General features: G+C 39.9%; 1 pseudogene; it reads left to right on the top strand.

The window, feature by feature from the left end:
* Positions 1-8,995: 8,995 nt before the first annotated feature.
* LOC131899654 (U6 snRNA-associated Sm-like protein LSm2) lies at positions 8,996-9,310 on the top strand (annotated as a pseudogene).
* The last annotated feature ends 11,573 nt before the right edge of the window (positions 9,311-20,883 follow it).

Genomic DNA, 20,883 nt, shown 5'->3' with positions numbered 1-20,883 from the left:
GTATGTCACTAGAGAGATGGCTTGGACATTTAAAAAGCCAACAGCTAGGCTCAGTCTCCCCCTCTTCCTGTCTGCAACTTTCAGATCAGATATGAATTCTCAGCTACTGCCCCAGTGCCATGCCTTCCTGCCCACTGCCATGCTCCCCACCATGATAATTATGGACTAACCCTCTGAAACTGTAAGCAAGCCCCCAGTTAAATGCTTTCTTTAATATGTCTTTTCACAGTAATAGTACAGTAACTAAGTTGGTAACAGGGCGTGGGGTATTGTTATAATAGGCCTGACCATACTACTCTTTTTTACTTTAGGACTTTGGATTTGGTAAGAGTTTGGATTCTGTAAGCAGGGCTTAATGGGCCATCCTAGTAGGACCTTGGAAGACAGTATACTATGGAAAACAATGTGGACCATGGAGACCCACCTCGAGAGGTTTCAGGGGTGATGAATACTAGAGACAGTTCTTGTGATATTTTAGCAAAGAATGTGGCTGTTTTCTGTAGCAGGCTTTCTTGGATTGCCAGCCCCCAAATTATGACATGGAGACTTATTATTAGTTATGAATGCTCAACCTTATCTTATGCTTGTCCCACTAGCTCTTATAACTTAACTTAACCTGTTTCTCTTCATCTATGTTTTGCCTTGGGACTTTTATCTTTCATTCTGTATGTCCTACTTTTCCTGCTTCCTCCATGTCTGGCTGGCTGGTGGCTGCCAGCCTGGCTGGCCCCTGATGTCTCCCTCTCTTTCTTCCCTCATTCTCTCTTGAGCCAGGATTCCTCCTCCTACTTATTCTCTCTGTCTGACAGCCTTGTCTATCCCCCTACCTCCTAGCTATTGGCTATTCAGCTTTTTATTAGACCAATCAGGTACCTTAGGCAGGCCAGGTAAAACAAATGAAACACATACATAGGATAGGGTAATAAGGTAGATTACTGTATCTGCTTGTAAACTAAATCAGTAACTATCAGCTTTAGATAATTTGCATTGGTTGGACTGCAAACTCTTCAGGACAGTTCCAAGATGGCTAGCTGAGATGGTCCATCATACTACACTTTTAGCCAGAACTTCAAATAAGCTTTACCCATAACTCGGAGACTGACTATGAATATTACAGCCAGTTCCTATGAGACATAACCATTGTTTTAGTTTTCACAGGATCCCACAGAGATACTGTCTCACCCCCCAGACAGCAGGAAACAATTGCCTCGAGTCTCAGAAGAGATGTTGAACTTTTAAACAGTGTTGAAACTATAAAAGACTATAGGGACTTTTGAAGTTGGACTAAATGTATTTTGTATTTTGATGTGGCTAAAAGCCTGTGGGGGGCAGGGAGTGAATTGTGATTGAGTAAAATGTCTACCATAAGCACATATATTTAAATGTTTGGCTCCTGAATGGTGGACTGTTTAGAAAGTATTAAGAGGTATGGTCTTATTGGAGGAGTTGTTTCACTGGGGTGGGTTTGAGGTTTAAAAAGTCAACCGCTAGGCTCAGTCTCTGTCTTAGTTAGGGTTTCTATTGCTGTGATGAAACACCATGAACAAAAAGCAAATTGGGGAGGAAAAGGTTTATTTCAGCTTACAGTTCCACATCACAATCCACTATTGAAGGAAGTCAGGACAGGAACTCAAATAGGGCAGGATCTGATGCAGAGGCCATAGATGGATGCTGCTTGCTGGCTTGCTCCACCTCCTTTCTTTTCTCTTCTTTTCTTTTTTAAAAAAGATTTACTTATTTATTATGTATACAGAAGAGGGCACCAGATCTCATTACAAATGGTTGTGAGCCACCATGTGGTTGCTGGGAATTGAACTCAGGACCTCTGGAAGAGCAGTCAGTGCTCTTAACCTCTGAGCCATCTCTCCAGCCCTCAACCTCCTTCCTTACAGAACCCAGGACTAGCAGCCCGGGGATGGCACCACCCACCATGGGCTGGGCTCTCCCGTATTGATCACTAATTGAGAAAATGCCTTACAGCTGGATTTTATAGAGACATTTCCTCAACTGAGACTCCTTCCTCTCTGATGACTCTAGCTTGTATCAAGCTGATACACAAAAGCAGCCAGTACAACCTCTCTCCCCGCTTCTAACTCTCTCCCTCTCTCTCTCTTTCTCTCTCTGCCTGCAACTTTTGGATCAGATGTGAGCTCTCAGCTACTGCTCCAGTGCCATGCCTGCCTGCCCATTGCCATGCTTCCTATCATGGTGATCATGGACTAACCCTCTGAATATGTAAGTAAGCCCCCAGTTAAATGTTTTCTTTCATAAGCTGCCTTAGTCATGATGTCTCTTCACAACAATAGAACAGTAACTAAGACACTGTATGCTAATAAGTTAGACAACCTAGGTAAAAATGGAAACAAAAATTTATGAAGATACAAACTATCAAAGTAGACTTAAATATAAAGATGCCTTATGAAATCCCACTAGTTTGTAAGTTAATTGAAAATAGTATTTTGAAGGCATTTTAATTGAAGTACCCTACATTAGTGAACATAGCTACTCCTAGATGACATGTGTTATTAATAAAATTCTCAATACCAGATACAGGTTACTTCCCTATGAGATATTGCTCAAAGATCCAGAGGCTCCCAAAACAATACAGGTTATTCCTTTTGCTGTTGATTGCCAACCATAACTAGATTTCAAGACAATATTGGTGAAGAAACCACATATTTTGGTTACAGGACACAAAGAAATAAATCTTGGACTGACCAGAAAAGTTTCCCTCTGTTTGTAATGCTGGAAGGTACTATGCAAGCTGATGGGGAGAAAAAAATAATCAGTGGTGTTACCCAGGACTGAACCCTGCATGCTGCAGTACTATCTACCAGGAAAGATGTGCCCACTGGTATAATAATGACAAAACTGTTTATGAGACTTACCAACTGTTCTCTTGATTAGAATGGAGGCTTACTCCACAGGAGGAATTTCATGACTGGTACTATATAAATGTGGTCAAAATCTATAGCCAGGGAAGTCATAAAGACCTAAGGAAGACTCTACTGATGCTGTTTATCTAAACAACCATGTTATCAAGCTGACTTCTAAATGTTTACATTTATGTCCATAGATTTGTGCTGCTCCTAATCTTGGTCAGGGAAGCTTCTTATTGCTATGGTACTGTTTAATGAAGAGACATATTACCATTCAAAGTGCTGAGAATAAGTGCCTAGCAATACTAAGGTGCAAATGGGATATCTATATCAACCCTTCTTGAAAAGGCTCCGAAAACACCACAGAAGAGGAGGAAGAAAGAGTGTAAGAAATAGAGAATGGAGAACTGTGCTGTGAAATGCTGTCCTTTGGACATGACATGGTTGTTGAATACATAAAGTCACAGCAGACATGGTTACTGATACAAGACCCACACAAGATCAAGAGTTAAAATTTCCAGCTTGGAGAAGAGATGGACTCTCAAGACCCAACCCCAGCTGAAGTGCTATTGGCAGTTGTTTTCATGGGGAGGGAGAGTTACCTTTATTTACAAGTATGGCCACTGGAAGGTTGCTCATGCTTGAGTGTATGACCCCATACCCATGTGTGTATGGTCAACTAATTGCACTCAATATATTAAAATATTAAGTAAATAAGTAATTATTAAAAAAGAGGACATGATGGAGCCTGTGATGTCTGTGGTCTGTGGTGCCACCAAAGGCCACATGGATGCCCAGTGTCTAGGCTGCATCCTGTGGCCATGTTGGTGTCCAAAGGCCATGCTGCCACTGGAGCCATGGTGTTGTCTGGGCCAGGGCTGCTGCCGAGGGCCATGTCTGGGTCAATGGCCCTACCATAGCCAAGGTCTATGTTGATATCTGTGGCTCATGATACCATCAAAGGTAATGCCAATGCCAGAGGTCTGGACCACCACCTGGGGCCATGCTAATCTGACTAGCAAGTGCTGCCACCTGGGGCCATGGTGACATCTGAGCCTGGGCTGCTGCCAGGAACCCTGTCTGGTTCTATGGCCCTACAGCAACCAGGATATGGACTGATGTTCATGCCTTGTGTTACCACAGGGGGGTTATAGGGACCATACGTGTTAAAATCTGAGGGTGGTGCTAAGCCAGCCCTGTCCCTGGGATAGCTGTCCCTGCCCCTCACTGGACACTGCAGCAGGAGAGCTGGCACCACCCCCATGGGAGAACTGACCCCAGAACTTGGGAGAGATGGCCCCACCCTCACCATAGGTATGAGAGAGCTGGCCCTGATGGCATGGCCCTAGGAGAGCTGGCTCTATCCCTCACCTGAGGGTCTGGTCCCAATGGCCCAGACCGACCACCTCAACTACCACCCAGACCCACAACCTGGGCCTTGGATGGACCCACCCTAACATCTGCCTCATCTATGACCTGCTGGAGTGTGTGAAGGGACTGATCCTGCAGAACAATATCCACAGGTTCTCCATGTCTCAGAACAACAACAGGATATCCAAGAGGAGTTTCAGTGAGGGCAAAGTAATGACGGTATACCAGAAATCATAGGCCTTGAACCAGACCAATGACTCATTGCAATGAACATTTTGCAGGTGGGGCTGATTGGATAAAGGAGTGTACTGTGTGACACACCACAGCTCCCAATGCCGCTAGGATGAATGAAGAAGTTTTGGAAAGATGGAGGAGTGAGGTGGATTTTTTTGTTTGTTTATTTGTTTTGTTTTTTTAATTAATTTGGGGGGCATGTTGCAGAGGTGGAGGCAGATATGGAGGGGCTGGGAAGTGAGTGGGATTGGGGTGCATGATGTGAAATTTCCAAATAATCAATAAAGAATTATGTTTAAAATAAAAAAGAGGGCATGAAATTAGGAAAAATATGCAAATTGAGTGCCCTGAGGAGAATTGGAAAGGGAATGAGGGGTAGATATGATCAAGATACATTATATGCATTCATGAAATTTTGGAGAATAAAAATAATATAAAATATCTAGAGACTCTGTGTTAGTTAGTTTTTGTACACTTAACACAAACTAGAGTCACCTAGAAAGAACCTCAATTAAGGAATTGCCCCATCAGATTGACCTATGGGCAAGTGTGTAGGGCTTTTTCTGATCAATGATTAATGTGGGAGGGCCCAGCCCATTGTGAATGATACCTCCTCTGGAAGGTGGTCTTAGGTTGTGTAAGAAAGTAAACTGAGGAAACAATGGGGTACAAGCCAGTAAACAGCATTTCTCCATGCTTCTGCTTCTGCTTCTGCTTCTGCTTCTGCTTCTGCTTCTGCTTCTGCTTCTGCTTCTGCTTCTGCTTCTGCTTCTGCTTCTGCTTCCGCTTCTGCTTGAGTTCCTGCTCTGACTTCCCTCAGTAATAGACTGTGATTGGGATATGTGAGAGAAATAAATGCTCACTCCCAATCTAACTTGCTTTTCTTCAGTGTTTTATCACAGTGACAGAAAATTATTAGGACAGACCCAAACCTAGTAAGGAGATTGAATCTAGAATCAAAAGTCTCCCAACAAAGAAAAGCCCAGGATCAGATGGCTTCACTGTTGAATTCTATGTCATTTTTAGAATAATTAACATCAATATTTCACAAACTCTCCCAACAAAGCAGAAGATGAGGGAGTAATTCCTAAGTTATTACCCCAATATCAAAGCCAGAAAAAGGCACTGCAAGAAAAAAAATAGTGCAGACCAAATATGTTACAGATCTCAATGCTGAAAAATCTCAACAAAAGACTAGCAAACCAATCCAACAACAAATGAAAAGAATTCTAACTCTAACTAAATAGGAATAATCACAAAAATGTAAGGTTTATTTGATATATGAAAAGCAATTCATATAATGTCATATTAATAACAAAAATGCATGATCATTTCAATAAACACAGAAACAACATTTGACAAAAATGCAACACCCTTTCATAAATGCGAAACACTAGGCAAACTAGAGAGGACCTTCTTCAATCTCATAAGAGGTGTCTATATATATAAAAGCCTGTGGCTAACATTCTATTTGATGGGCAAAAGAAAGACAACAATATAAGAAACAAGATGAGGATGCCCTCCCTAGCTACTTCTAAGCAGCACTATACTAAAGGTTCTAGCCAGGAGTGGTAGACAAGAAAGAAAAAACAATAGCATTTACCTTGAATGAGAAAAAGGTAAAATCATCACTTTTTGCAGACATCTTTGATACAAAAATCCTAGGGAATTCACTATGTAACTGTATAACTAATAAATGAGTCCAGCTAGCTTGTAGGATGCAAGATCAATATACAAAAATCAATTGCACTTTTCTACACTAGAATGAACAGCCTGATATGAAATTAAGAAAATAATTTCATTCAAAATACCAACAAAAGAAAAAGGCTTATGGATAAATTTAACAAAAAAAATATAAAACTCATATTGTACAATTATAAAACACTGTGGAAAAAATTAAAGAGAATCTAAATAATGGGAAAACATCTTATGCCATGGATAAACAGAATTAATACTGTTATGCTGGCCATAGTCTGCAAATTGATATCTATGTTCAACACAATTCCTAGAAGAACATAGCAGGTTTCTTTTAGAAACTGACAAACTAATTCTAAAATTTGTGTTGTATTGCAATAGAGTCAGAATAGTCAAAACAGTCTTGAAAAAGAACAAACTTGTAGGACTCATATTTCCATACTTCAATATTTATTATTCAGCAATACTTAAAAGAGTATATATAGTGCTAGTATGAAAATGAATATATAGGTCAACGGAATAGGCTACAGGTCCAGAAATAAGCCTATGTGGTGTCTATGGCAAACTGCTCTTTTTTAAATAGGCATTCCAAGGTCATTTAGTTATGAGAGAATAGTCTGTCCAAAGAATTGTGTTAGGACAACTGGATATCAACATGACAAAATATTAAGACCAATTAGAATTTGTGCAACACATATCTATAGTGTGTTCATTCAAAATTGTGTGAAGTTGGAAGCAAAGCTAATGTCTATCAACTGATGATTGAATAAACCAAATTTAATATAGCCATTGTGGAGGTTTAAAAGAAAATTACCCCCACAGGAAATGGCACTGTTAGGAGGTGTGGCTTTGTTTGAGTGTGTGTGGCCTTGTTGGAGGAAGTGTGTCATTATGAGGACAGGCTTGAGATCTCCTATGCTCTAACTATGTTCAGTGTGTGGCACAGAGACTCCTTCTATTGCCTGTGGATCAAGATGTAAAATTCTCAACTCTTTCTCCAGCACTATGTCTGCCTGCACGCCACCATGTCCCACCATGATGATAATGGACTAAACTTCTGAAACTATAATGGAGCCACCTCAATTAAATGTTTTCTTTTAGAAGGGTTACCACGGTCATGGTGTCTCTTCACAGCAACAGAACCCCTAACTAAAACAGAAGTTGGTACCAGGGACTGGGGTATTGCTATGATAGGCCAGACCATGTTTTTGTTTGGAGGAATATGGACTTTGGAACTATGGATTAGAAAGCAACTTGTGAAAAGGGATTAAAAAGCTCAGAGCCAGGTGTGGTGGTGCACACTTTTAATCTTAGCACTTCAAGGCAGAGGAAGGTGGATCTCTAATTTCTGAGGCCAGCCTGGTCTACAGAGCAAGTTTCAGGATAGCCAAGTTTAGGCAGTGAAGGTAACCGTCGAAAACAGAAAGCTGGTGAAGATGTAATTGAACAAGGGGGCCATGTTCCAACTCCAGCTAGCAGCAGGACTTGGCAGCTGTGGACACATGCTTCTGACTTTAGAGTCAAGGACAGAAGAAGGGGGTTATGGAATCTTCCTCTACTACTAAGGAAAGCAGATGAGTCCAGACATGTGTCAGGGATGTCCCTGAAGGGAGGTCTAGACAGGCCAATTTGTGAAGCTGTGAAGGTGAAGCCTGAATTGCCTTGGAGACTCCAAGATGTTGGAGATGCCAGAGCCTTAGGTTACTTGCTGAAGAGAGCTGTGAACAAGGAGTGAAACCAGCCCAAGAGAAAGAAGTGTGTTGCAGTCAACAAAGCTGAAAGGAGTTGGAGATCTTGAGCATTTTGACATCAGACAGGGGGATGCAAAGTTTGGAGTTTGCCCAGTTGGTTTTTGGCCTTGCTTTGGTCCAGTATTTCCTCAGTATTCTCCCTTTCCTCCATTTTGGAATGATAATATATACCCTGTGCTATTATATGTTGGAAGCATGTGATCTCCTTTTTTATTTTGATTTTACAGGTGATTACAGTTAAGAGATTGCATCAATCTCAGAAGAGACTTTGAACTTTGGACTTTTAACCATTGTTGAGACTGTGATAGACTATGGGAACTTCTGAAGTTGGACTAAATGCATTTTGCATCATGTTATGGCTACAAGTCTATGGGGACCAGGGAGTGGAATGTGGTAGTTTGAATAGGTATGCTCCTTCCATCAATAGACTCAGGTATTTGAATGCTTGGCCCATAGGGAGTGGCACTAATGGGAGGTGTGGCCTTGTTGGAGTAGGTGTGGCCTTGTTAAAAGAACTGTATCACTGTTGGGGTGGGCTTTGAGGTCCCCTATGCTCAAGCTATTCTGAGTGTCACAGACCACTTCCTGTTGTCTGCAAGATGTAGGACTCTCAGCTTCTTCTCCAACACCATGTCTGCCCACACACTGCCATGTCCCACTGATGATAATGGACTGAATCTCTGAAAATGTAAGGTAACCCCAATTAAATGTTTTCCTTTTTAAGAATTGCCGTAGTGATGGTGTCTCTTCACAGCAATAGAAACCCTAAGGCATCCATATAGTAGGATATTATTAAGACGTGAAAAAGAATGGGGTTCTCATATATGATGCAACATGAATCTACTTGAAAAGGTTATGCTAAGGCAAAGGTGGCAGCTGTAACAGATAACATATAATGGGTTTGGAGATCCTCTCTGCTACCACCCGCATACATAGGTAGTTTTTCCTCACCACATGCCTACATGACCCTGTTTAATCTACATGCTTGGGCTTGGGCTCTGGCTCATGCACAGGTCTCTGTCAACAACACTCATCCTTTTCCTTACCTGTCTGGACTGCAGTGCTATGCTTTTCTGCTCCTTTTTCAGGTCCATTGTGGACAAAGATATAGTCCTGGAACTCAACAATGACCTAAGCATCTGTTGAATCCTCCACTCTGTGCAGTAGTACCTCAATATCAAACTAACTGACAGTGTCACTGACCCTAAGAAACATTGTCACATGTTATCAGTGAAGAGCTATTTAATCCTGGGCTCAGGTGTCTGCTCCCTGCAGAGGCCAGTAAACAAGTCGGACACATGGTTGTTATAGGATGCATCAAGCAAGAAGGGAAGCCTTGTACTACAAACAGTGGTGCCCCACTTCCCGTTGGTGACATAACTTCATGGACTAGCTAAGGACTCCCCTGCCCATTACCTAAGGTGTGTTCTGTTACTGATGATGCCCTGTTTTCCTTTTTAATTGACTGGATAAGAGAAAAAAATAGAAGCAGCTGTCCTCTGTTAGAAACAGGTTGTTAAAGAAAGCTGGGTACCTGTAAATCTTTCTCAATCCCCAAAACCTGCTGATCTCACTCATTCCCTGGGGATGGTAGGAGTTTCCTGGATCTTCCCAAGGTAGTATATGACACATTTGGGGGATAGAAAGAGTAATAGTTTATTTTCTTGGGAGGGGGGTGCAATGTGAGATGGGGTCTCTGTAGATACCTCTGGCTATCCTGAAACTCATTCTGTAGAGCAGATTTGCCTCAAACTCACAAGGATCCACCTACCTCTGCCTCCCAAGTACTGGGATTAAAGACATGGGTGGGCCACCACTCTCAGCAGTAATTGTTCTTAAAGTAGGAGTTAGAGAGGTGAGCAACAAGTAAAGAGTATACAGTTTGTTTTTATCCCCCTCCCTTCCTCCTTCCCTCCCTCCTTTCCTCTCTCCCTCCTTCCTTACCCTCTCCAAGGTCTGTAGACAGACTGGCCTCTTTCTCCAGCTCTTGAGTGTTGGAAGGCATGCACCACCATGCCCAGACAATATTTTCTTTTGAGGTAAATTTGACTGTGATGTTATTAGTGAACATACAGAAGAGCCCTCTGGTGTGGGACAAAAGAAACCAATAAAAAGGGACCATTGTCTTCAAGATTCTAATTCTCTTCATGCTTACTCTTGATTTCTCAGAATCCTTTCTTACATGTTATGTCCTCTTTAAATCCAAACTTTCCATTTTGATAAAAAATAAGTTTTTTCCAATAGCAATCTCTGAAGTCCCCAGAAGGAAGATGGGGCCCCAACAACAACAACTCTACCCAATCCAGAATGATGCCATGGTAATCATCATCATACTACACTTCTTGCCAGAATTTCAGACAATCTTACCCATTACTCTAAGACTTGCTGCGGAACCTACAATTAGTCTAACTGAGATCTAACTATCTGAGCTTTCTCACAGTACCCAACAAAGATAACATCACCCCCTAAACAGCAGGAAGCAATTCTAAGAAAACGACGCCCCTTCTCCCTAAGGTTTCATATTTCTCAGGGTTATGGATGATGGTTATAGGGTTGGGGGTAGAAGAAGATATTAGAATCAGCATTCTCATTAAAAAAAAGAAAAAATGGAAAAGAAGAAATGGAGTGGATAGGTATAAGATATTATGGTAGATTATTGTATGTACTAGTAAACAAATTTAGTAAAATAGCAGCCTTAGATAATTTGCACTGTAATTTGCACTGTTATGGATTCTTATATGTTGATACAAATGTAAATTATTTTTATATTCCTGTTTAAGATAATTTGTATATTGACACAAATATAGAACTATATTTCTTATAATGTACATATATTTCTACTTTTATTTGAAATATTTGTATATTGATGCAAATGTAAATTTATATCTGTCATACTTCATGTATGTTCTACTTCTGTTTAGGATATTCTGTATATTGATATATATTTAAGATTATTGTCATATTGCATATTGCACTATATATTCCTACCTCTGTTATAAATATCTTGTGTATTGTCACAATTTTGAAGTCATCGTTCTTTACCATACATTTGTTTATAGACTGTTTACCTTGTTTACATGAAACCTTAGTCCTTAGGTTATTTCGGTAGATAAGACTTATAGATTTATAGTCACCTATGCTTGTCATCTCTATAGTTACATTAGTTAGGTTATCCAGATTTACAGATACATAGGTCCGATAGACAGTTAATCTTCAAACACTTCATAGACCTAGAGAATATGGCATTTAAATAACTTAGAATTCTGTTTATGTGAGACACAATTGCTCCTGGCAGCACCAATTTGATCCCAAGAGAATGTTGAGCTTCTAAGACATTTCCATTTGGAAGTTTATCTTCTTGGCACAAAATGGCCTACTGGGCTAAGAACTGCCCTTGCCTCGACTGCTGACAGTATGAATGTAATGCTGTCCTTTCTGGACAAGTGGGACACCAGGAAAGCGACCACTGTCCTCTGCCAAGACAGGGTAAGATGGTCTTTCAGAATTCCTACTTCTGAAAATGGTCTGTCAGATACTCTAGGCCTGTAGCCAATTTGAATGTACCAACAATGCTGAAAAACATTAGGTGACTGTCCAGGCTGCCAGCTGTCTCAGTCTACTCTTGCAAGATTCCCGAAAGTTGCTTGCATCCATCTACCATTTCTCAGGTACCATTATATTCCTTCTCAGGTCTTTGATGGGATTGAAGACTAGCAGTTATAGTTACAACTTAGTATATATATATATATATATATATATATATATTCTCTTAGATAGAACATATTAAGTATTAGATTCAGGTTCTTTAGGATAGGACACCTTTTGGAATGATCTTTGTAACATACCATTTACCTACGCTCTAGACTTCTCTGGATTTTAGTATGTGTTTCTTGCTTGATATTGTTTGCATTGATTGTAGTTCCATCTTATCTAGGTCATTATCCCTCATTACTCCTGGACAATATTTGATAACCATTCCTTTGTATATAATCTTGTATTAAGTTAGAACCTTCTTATTTAGACAAAAAGGGGGAGATGTAGTGGGTAGCCATTCCAGCTTTGGTCTGGAGGTTCCAACCCCCATTGAGGCTTCGGTAACTATCACGCCTACAAGGCGGGGCCAAGGGAGGGCCCTGAAGGCCCAAGATCGGGATGTGCCACGCTCTCCTGTTTCCTGGACCTGGACGATAGAGGTAGATCAAGGGGAGTTCTCCAGAGAATATTGCCAGACTGCGCTGCGTCTTTTCCAGAACCCGCCACCTACCTATCCCTTCATTTGTAAGTTACCCACTAAATAAATCTTCCTTTTAACTACATGGAGTAGCCTTAATAATTTCACCAATTACCCCCACAAAAAAAAAATTGGCACTCTGGGAAAACTGGATGGTCTGAAGCTGGCATAAATTTACTCGTCCTGGAGAGCTACAGCACATAAACTAGGAAGTCATCAGTTTGAAGGTGCTCTGGAAACTGGGTTAAGACCAGATACTCTTACCATCTTCCTATGTTACTTTTGTCTCTGGAAAATACATCATTTGTTCATTCACCAAACTTTTGTGGAATTTTAGTTTTCTATAAAATACTTTATTTGGGATGGTGGTAATAAATAGATGTTGTTGGTTGTTTTTTACTCTTTTGGGGGTCCCACCAGCCAGCTCCCAAATAAATCACCCACAGAGGCTTATTCTTAATTATGAATGCCTGGCTTTAGCTTGGCTTGTTTCTAGCCAGCTTTTCTTAACTTAAATGATCCTGTCTAAGAGACAGTTGTGTAGCTGGGTCTGTTTGAGGGGCCCTTGGCAGTGGGATCAGGATCTATCCCTGGTGCATAAGCTGGCTTTCTGGATCCAATTACCTATGGTGGGATACCTTGCTCACCCTTGATGCAGGGGGGAAGGGGCTTGGTCCTACTTCAACTGAATGTACCAGGCTTTGCTGTCCCCCCCCCATGGGAGGACTTACCCTTTTGGAGAAGGGGATGGGGGATAGGTTAGAGGGGAAGTGGGGGGGAGCAAGTGAGAGGAGGAATAAGAGGGGGATCTGTGGTTGGTATGTAAAATGAATAAAAAAATTTAAATAAAAAAAACTTTAAAAAGATTATCCCATCTACCTTTTGCCTCTGAGCTTTTTCTTACTCTATTCTTGTATACATTTTTTTTTTGTTTCTTACTCTGTGGCTTGCTGTGTAGCTGGGTGGCTGGCCCCTGGAGTCCTCCTCCTTCTCTGGCTACTTCTTCCTTTTTTCCTCCCAGATTTCTCCTTCTATTTATCCTCTCTGCCTGACAACCCTGCCTATCCTTTCTCCTGCCTTGCTATTGGCTGTTCAGATCTGTATTAGACCATCAGGTGTTTTAGATAGGCACAGTAACATTGCTTCACAGAGTTGAACAAATGCAACATAAACAAAAGTAATACACCTTAAAACAATATTCTACAATACATAGACAAATGGGGCTCTGGAAACTCCCTGGCAGGTAGATGGGCACATAAGTAACCTCCATAAGAGCCAAGAACTAGATCTTAGATTTTATAAATAAGGTCATATGAAAGTCACCTTCTGAATAAAAACATCAACATAAAATAGATGAACTTAGCCAAGTGGAAAAGATACCTAACAGATGGTTTCTAACCATGTTCTACATTGATATACTTAGAAGTCCCATGAGACAAAGGCCAGCCTGAAGATGGAGAGGCTGTGTTCCAGAATCAGGCTTTGTTCTCATCATCAGGAAACCTTTTCCATGAGAATTAGCCAGAATGGGCTTTCTACAACCCTGTCTTTGGCTCCTGTTCTACCAGGGACTTCTTGTCTTCTGAATTGTCATTTACTGTCTTTTGGCTCTGCTATCTGATTTTGGTCACATTACCAGCAACTCCTTGGCTTCTGGAAGTGGGCTTTGCCACCTTACACAGATTTTTGCAGCCACCCACTCCCTAATTGAACTTGTGTCTGCCCCTCACAGCCCCTCCAGGTCTTTCTCTGTCCTCTGGTGCATGTGGCACAATGAGGAAGCTTGCTCATGTAAGCAGTCCTTAAACTGCAGTCAACCACCCAATTATTTGCTCTAAGATTAATGATATCTCTACAGCAAGATAGTCTACATGTTGTGCGAAAATAAACATGACTACAGCTCCACAGAGTAACCAGAGTGGTACTAATTTCACCTCTGGCCCATGTGCCCTGGAAATTTGGGCAAACATGGGAATGGTCCTGTCAGGCAGCTCTAGCTGTTCTAACCATCTGACCCTTGTGGTCTGATTCTTGTGTTCACCAAGTAATTCATTATTCAATTGTAGTCACTTAGCCTCCTAGGTAATCTTTTCTCCAAGGCAAAGTAGCATTGTTCAATTCATGTTCTAACTCAGCACTCTACCTCTGAGCTACACCTCCAGTCTGCTGTTCCATTGCTTGCCATAATTTAATAAATAAGTGTCTAGCCTTTAGTGATTTTGTAGTCCCTGAATCTTAGTCTCTGGGCCTAACACTAGCTAAATAAAATTCCTCCTCCTAGATTCTTTCAAGCAAATCCCCTTGCCTGTGAGGCTCCATTGGAAAAACCTACTGGCCAACCTTTCTGAAGATTCTATCAAATGTGATCAACTGTCATTTCATTAAAAAAAATCTTCTTTACTAGAGTTCAAATGAAATGCCAAGAGAGGTAGACCCCAGAGTGATTAGTATGCCTTCATGTAAAGGGAATTCAGAGTCAAAAAGATATCACAGAGGAAGTATGTGAGCCTTTAAAGGGTTTTTATTTAGTTTGAAAATCCTTTTTCTAATTATAAAAGTCATATGGGTTTAATGTTGGAAACTTTGGGGAACATAGAAACATAGAAAAGTATAATTAGGAGAAAACGATAAAAATCTAGAAAGCTGAAGAAACCAGGAAGAATCTTGACAAGATGTTCTTTCCTGAAGTCTTGCAATCAGGGTTTTGGACATTGGCTGTACACGGTCACTTGCACCCAGACATGACATTCATTGACATATTAAAGTGGGCTAACTCAGCATTCAGGCAAACACTTAAGCTTTGGATTTATGATATTCTAGATTCACACCTTTAACCACAGTTTTTCTCAAGTTTTAGTCCATACATATATGCTTGCATCAGAACCACCTCAGGCAACTTTGAAAATGAAAATTCCTGGGACCCCCTGAACACCTATTGAATGAAAATCTCCAGGTGTAGGATGAACAGTCTACATCTGGATATACTCCTTGGGTGATTCTTATGCATACTGGAGTTTGAGAACCACTGGAAGAAAGCTACTGGGGATGGTGAAAATAGATGGTATGAATGTGGTTATCTTAAAGCCTGTCTAAAGAAATCTGGATAATTGTGGATGGGTAGTGGGAATGCACACTGGTACTAGAAAATGGTAGGACCCGGCTATTGAGATGGCTCTGCCAATAAAGGCAACTGCCACCAAGCCTGATGACTTGAATCTGATCCTTGGGACCTGTATGATAGAAAGAGAGAACCAACTCCCAGAGGTTGTTCTCTGACCTATGTGTATGCTATGGTGGGCAGACACATGTACGGGTGGACAGACAGACAGAAAGAAAGATACACACACACACACACACACACACACACACACACACTTGTACATACAAAAATTAAATGAAAATGTAACAAAAATAATTTTTAAATAGTAAGGCTGACAGTTCATTTAAAAATTTAATATGAAATTAGCATATGATCTTGTAATCCTATTTCTAGACATATACATAAGAACTAAAATCCAAGTTCTGAAGAAATATTTGTACAACCATGTTCATAGTAGCATTATCTACAATATCTGAAAGGTGCAAACAAGCCTAAGTCAGTGAGGTGGCTCAGAGGATAAAGGAACTTGCTGCACAAACCTGAGGACCTGATCCTGATCCACAGATGTCACAGGCAAATGAAAGAACTGAGTCCCAAAAGTTGTTACAAAGGAGAGAACAGCAAGTTCAGAAAAGAAACTGATGCAAGACTTATTTTTCAGAATGAATTTTATTAGAAGAGAGGGCCTTTTAACTACTGTTGTCTCAAAGGCCAAAGATGATCCATTCTTGAAATGGGAAAATAATTAGGAGATATACAGTGTCATACCAAAGACAACATAGTGGAAATTTGAAGGGAGAATGAGCTTTTTCTTTAAAATCTGAGAGGGGCTGCATTAGGAGAGATAGGGCCCTGGAACAGAAGAGGGGCCTTCAAGTCCAGATATAGGCTACATTAAGAGAGCAAGTCATCATGTATATAGCATGATAAGACATGTAAAGGAAAACCTCCAAATACATGATCAAAGAATATTTCTGACTCTTACAATTTACAGAAAGGGTGGGAAGGCTTCAAACCATGTGATATAGCCTCTTCTGGCCTATGTGACCCCTGACATGAAGGCTTCTGCTAGGTAGACCATAATTCAAAGTTACTTTGGTCCCTGGCAGCAGAGGGGGCAGGCTGGGTTTTCTTCTCCTCCCTAGCAGGCCTCTATGCTCTAACAGTTACCTGTCTTCTTTGTGTCAAGAGATAGACTACATGGGGGTGGGGATAAATTCTGGGAGAGACAGAGCCAGGTAGTAAATCTATGCTCTAACAATTATCCTCTGATCTCCACACACCACAGCCACACTCACACAACAGAGAGAGAGAGAGAGAGAGAGAGAGAGAGAGAGAGAGAGAGAGAGAGAGAGAGAGAGAGAGGCAGAGACAGAGAGAAATGGGAAAAAAACAGAACAAAACAATAAAAATTAATTTTTAAAAAAACAAATACTCACCAATAGGTGAATAAACAAAATGTGGTGTACACACACAGCCTTAAGAATGAACATGAGTTGAGTGATTGTTACTCAAGATTAGAAGGAGTAGAGGGCTAAGGAGGAAGGATATAGGCTGGCCAAGAGTTATCAAGTTACAATGACATAGGAGTAAAAAATTAATTCTAGTGTGCTATTTCATAGTGGGGTTATACCAGTACCAATAATGTATTGTACATTTCAGAAACACTGTAAAAAAAAGATTCTGAATGTTGTCTCATGAAGAAATGATGTCTTTGAGAAGATAGTTACATTTAACTTAGTTTAAGCATGACACAATGTTTACAAGTTCCAAAATAAAATATGACACAGTACTATACACAATTAATGATTTTTCTCTGAAAATAAATATTAATTAAAAATTCAACACTTGCCTAACATCAGCAGATGGTAAGAGTTGCATGAGGTAATAAACTCTCCCTCCCCAAGTGTGGCAGGTAAGTTTGCATGGTGTTAAAGCAGTGCTCTCAACCTGTGGGTTGTGTCCCCTTGGATCTCAGATCAGATATCCTGAATATCAGATGTTTACATTACAACTCATAACAGTAGCAAAATTACAGTTATGAAGTAGCAAAGAAATGATTTTATGGTTGGGGTTCACCACAACCACAACATGAGGAACTGTATTAAAAGGGTCACAGTACTAGGAAGGTTGAGAACCACTGTGTTAAAGGAACCTTGCTGTGATCAAGTTTCTGCTAGTCAATATTTATTGATTGATTGATTGGTTTTTTTTTTGGGGGGGGGAGTTCGAGACAAGGTTTCTCCACGTAGTTTTGGTGCCTGTCCTAGATCTCACTCTGTAGACCAGGCTGGCCTCGAATTCACAGTCTGTCTCTGCCTCCCGAGTGCTGGGATTAAAGGTGTGTGCCACCACTGCCCAGCTCAACATTTTGAATTAAAATTACCATAGTGAAAACCTTTTTGCACAAGGTAATGGGGCTTTAAGTGAAATCAGCCAAGAGGCAGATCCAATCACTCGCTCTCCAGTTTATAAAACAGACTATTCAATGAGAAAAAGACTGATGACCCTATAGAAAAAAGTCAGCATAATATTTGAAAACTTTGCTCAAGTTCTTTTTTGATAAAAGAAGTGCAAACTCTGAGAGATCATTTGTTCCCTCTCAAATTAGTAAAGATGAAAAGTGTGGAACCTTTGAGATAGCTCAGGATACTTGCTCCCAAGCCTGTTGATCCACAATACATAGTGTCTACATGGTGGAAGAGCTGACCCCTGAGAAGAGAAGACTAACCTCTAACCTATACACACACACACACACACACACACACACACACACACTACAGCAAACCTACTCATACATGCTCACATGAGCTCGAGCACACAGAGAAAAATAATTTTTTAAAGACATGTGATAGGCAGCAGTCCTATATGTTGTTGCTGAAAAAAGGTTTTATATGAATGGGTATTGTAATTTTTTAAAATAATTTTATTGGGGCCAGTGATATGGCTCAATAGGTAAAGGCACTTGCTACCAAGACAGACAACCTGAGTTCAATTCCCAGAACTTACATGTGGAAGGAAAGAACCAGCTCTCATAAGATGTCTTCTGACCACCACAGGCACAGTGACTTCTGTGCCGTCCTTCTCTGCCCACACACAAATAAATGTAATAAATTTATTATTGTTATCATTATTATCAGTAGTAGTAGTAGTAGTAGTAGTAGTAGTAGTAGTAGTAGTAGTAGTGTGTGAAGTGCCATGGCATATATGGAGGCCAGAGGACAAGATTGAGAAGTTAGGTTGTCTCCTTTCTACTTTATATAGGTTCCAGGGATTGAACTCAGGTTGTTAGGCTTAAACAGTAAATGCTTCTACCTGATGAGCCATTTGACAAAAGATAGTTTTTTGAAGAAAGTTCGTCAATGTTATCAGCAATTTTACATTTAGGAATTCTTTATTATATAATAAAGATTGTTGTAGCACTGTTTATAATGTCAAATTACTGGGAACAATTCAAATGTCCATCACTAGGCTACTGGTTAAATGCACTTTTTTATTTCTATATGATAGAACAGTGTTCAGCTACAAAAAAAGCTGCATCTGTACAAATTAATACAAAAAGGATTTCAAAGTCTTATTTACACAGTTGGGCAAAATAAAAACCTACCATTTACCTTGCAGAAACTGTTCTAAACTGTTCACAACTATTAATCATTCCAAATAGTTATAATGATAAATATTAGTTTATGCATATTTCACTCTACCTCAAAGTGCACACACACCTATGAAACTAGAAATTCTTTTACTTTGTCTGAAAGGAACTAAAAAATGGCTCTTGTTAGGTAGCAACCACAGAAGGAAGCACCCACATTCAATTCCAAACACGGACTATAACCATCTCTCAAAATATCTTGCACCCAGCCTCACTTGGTGGTTTCTGTTTCCTATTTCCTTCTGGTGTGATTAAAAGCATTCATTTGGTTTACAAATATAGGTTTGGTTAGCAAAAAGTTACCAGTGCCCCTTTTTGGTCCAACTCAGTCAGGAATAGTAGCCCTGAACTCAAAGCAGAACTGGAAATCAGGGAAAGAATACTCTCTTTTCCATGTTGAAACCTTAACTAGTAGTTATATAAGACTACAAGTATGTCTTCAACTCAAAATCCATAGATTTTGAAAGACAATAGTCCCAGGGTAGCATTGGTTACTACCTATCCCTATTTTCTCTCTTCTACTGTGAAATGGGACAATTATCCTACACAAAGGGGGCAAATTTGAATGATTTGCAAGCAACTTAGAATACATTTTTGACACATGTAGCCTGATTTAGCAAAAAGCTTAGGAAGGCTTGGGTCATTCTTGTTTTTGAAATTCAATAACCATAATATAATCTCATTGCCATGATTGTTTTTCAAATGCTTTATGGATTTCTGAAACTTGTGATTATTTTTCAAATATAAGAGGTTTGTAAGTTACATAGCGTAGTTCTTTTAACAAAATAATACAAATCAATTTTGCTTTTAAGCCAAAGTGTCTTTCCAAAGTTGTTAAACCATATTCCCCTTCCTGCTGTCAGCACTGGGAAGATCAAATACCTGAGATTCATATAAGAAGATTTGGCTTATGGAAGTATTAACACTACATTGTCCCTTGAAATAAATGAATGCACAAAAGAAATGGATTATGTGTAATATAGTAGTCATGATTTCCTAAATATATTATGTGTGTGTTTATATCTGTATTTACATACTCCTGAAGGAAATGCACAAAAATTTTAATAGTTGTTATGTGATCTCTAGAGTTCAGATTTCTTCATGAGTTTTTGCTTATGTGTGTAAACTTAATCTTTTTCTTTATTTCCCAATGGTCTACAGTGAGTCTCTAATTCCTGTGTAACTAAATGAAAAATGAATGCATGTTATTGAAAACTAAAGAAAAATGACTCTGTCCTGGAATCAGTTTGCTTTGGGATCTTTGGTATCTGTATTAGTTACTTTTATATTGCTGTGATGAAATACCATGATCAAGGCACTTACAGAAGAGAAAGTTTATTTTAGCTTATATTTCCAAAAGGACAAGTTCATAATGGTAGGGAAGCATGGCAGCAAGTGAAAAAAAGAGGAGAAGAAGAGGAGGAGAAGGAAAAGGGTAGAGGGAGGAAGAGGGAAGGAAGAGGAGAGAAAGAGAAACCTCTTCTTGCATCTATTTGTGCTGTTAAATAACTGTTGTTGCTGTTTTACTCTTCACAAGGCCACCAAGGGACCAAGGAAAACATGCATATCATTCCCAGATGATTTGCCACTCTACTAGAGTCTAGGACAATTTCTGGGACTGAAACTCACAAGTTTATTCTTATCTTCACTTCAAAGCCCCTGATTAAATGGCCCATGTTAGGTTAATATCTCTACTTGTCTCTTCATCTCCAAAGCCCCTAACCTCTGTATTTATCCACTAATAAGGAAAGCTCTATCAAGTACCATGTTTTATAGATGTTAAGCACTAATTCAAAAAATATTACTGTCTATACTTATAAATTGCCAAGTTCATGATTAGCCTTGAGTAATCTGGTTTTCATTTGGCCTATGATAGGATGAAAATAGCTTTCCAAAGACATCCCACACTAACCCTTAGATATATAAACATGCTATATGCTATGGCAAAGGAACTTGGCAAATGTCATCAA

This window comes from Peromyscus eremicus, chromosome X, assembly GCF_949786415.1.
Source record: "Peromyscus eremicus chromosome X, PerEre_H2_v1, whole genome shotgun sequence".
NCBI lineage: Eukaryota > Metazoa > Chordata > Mammalia > Rodentia > Cricetidae > Peromyscus > Peromyscus eremicus.
This window is presented reverse-complemented; position numbering and strand designations above follow the sequence as displayed.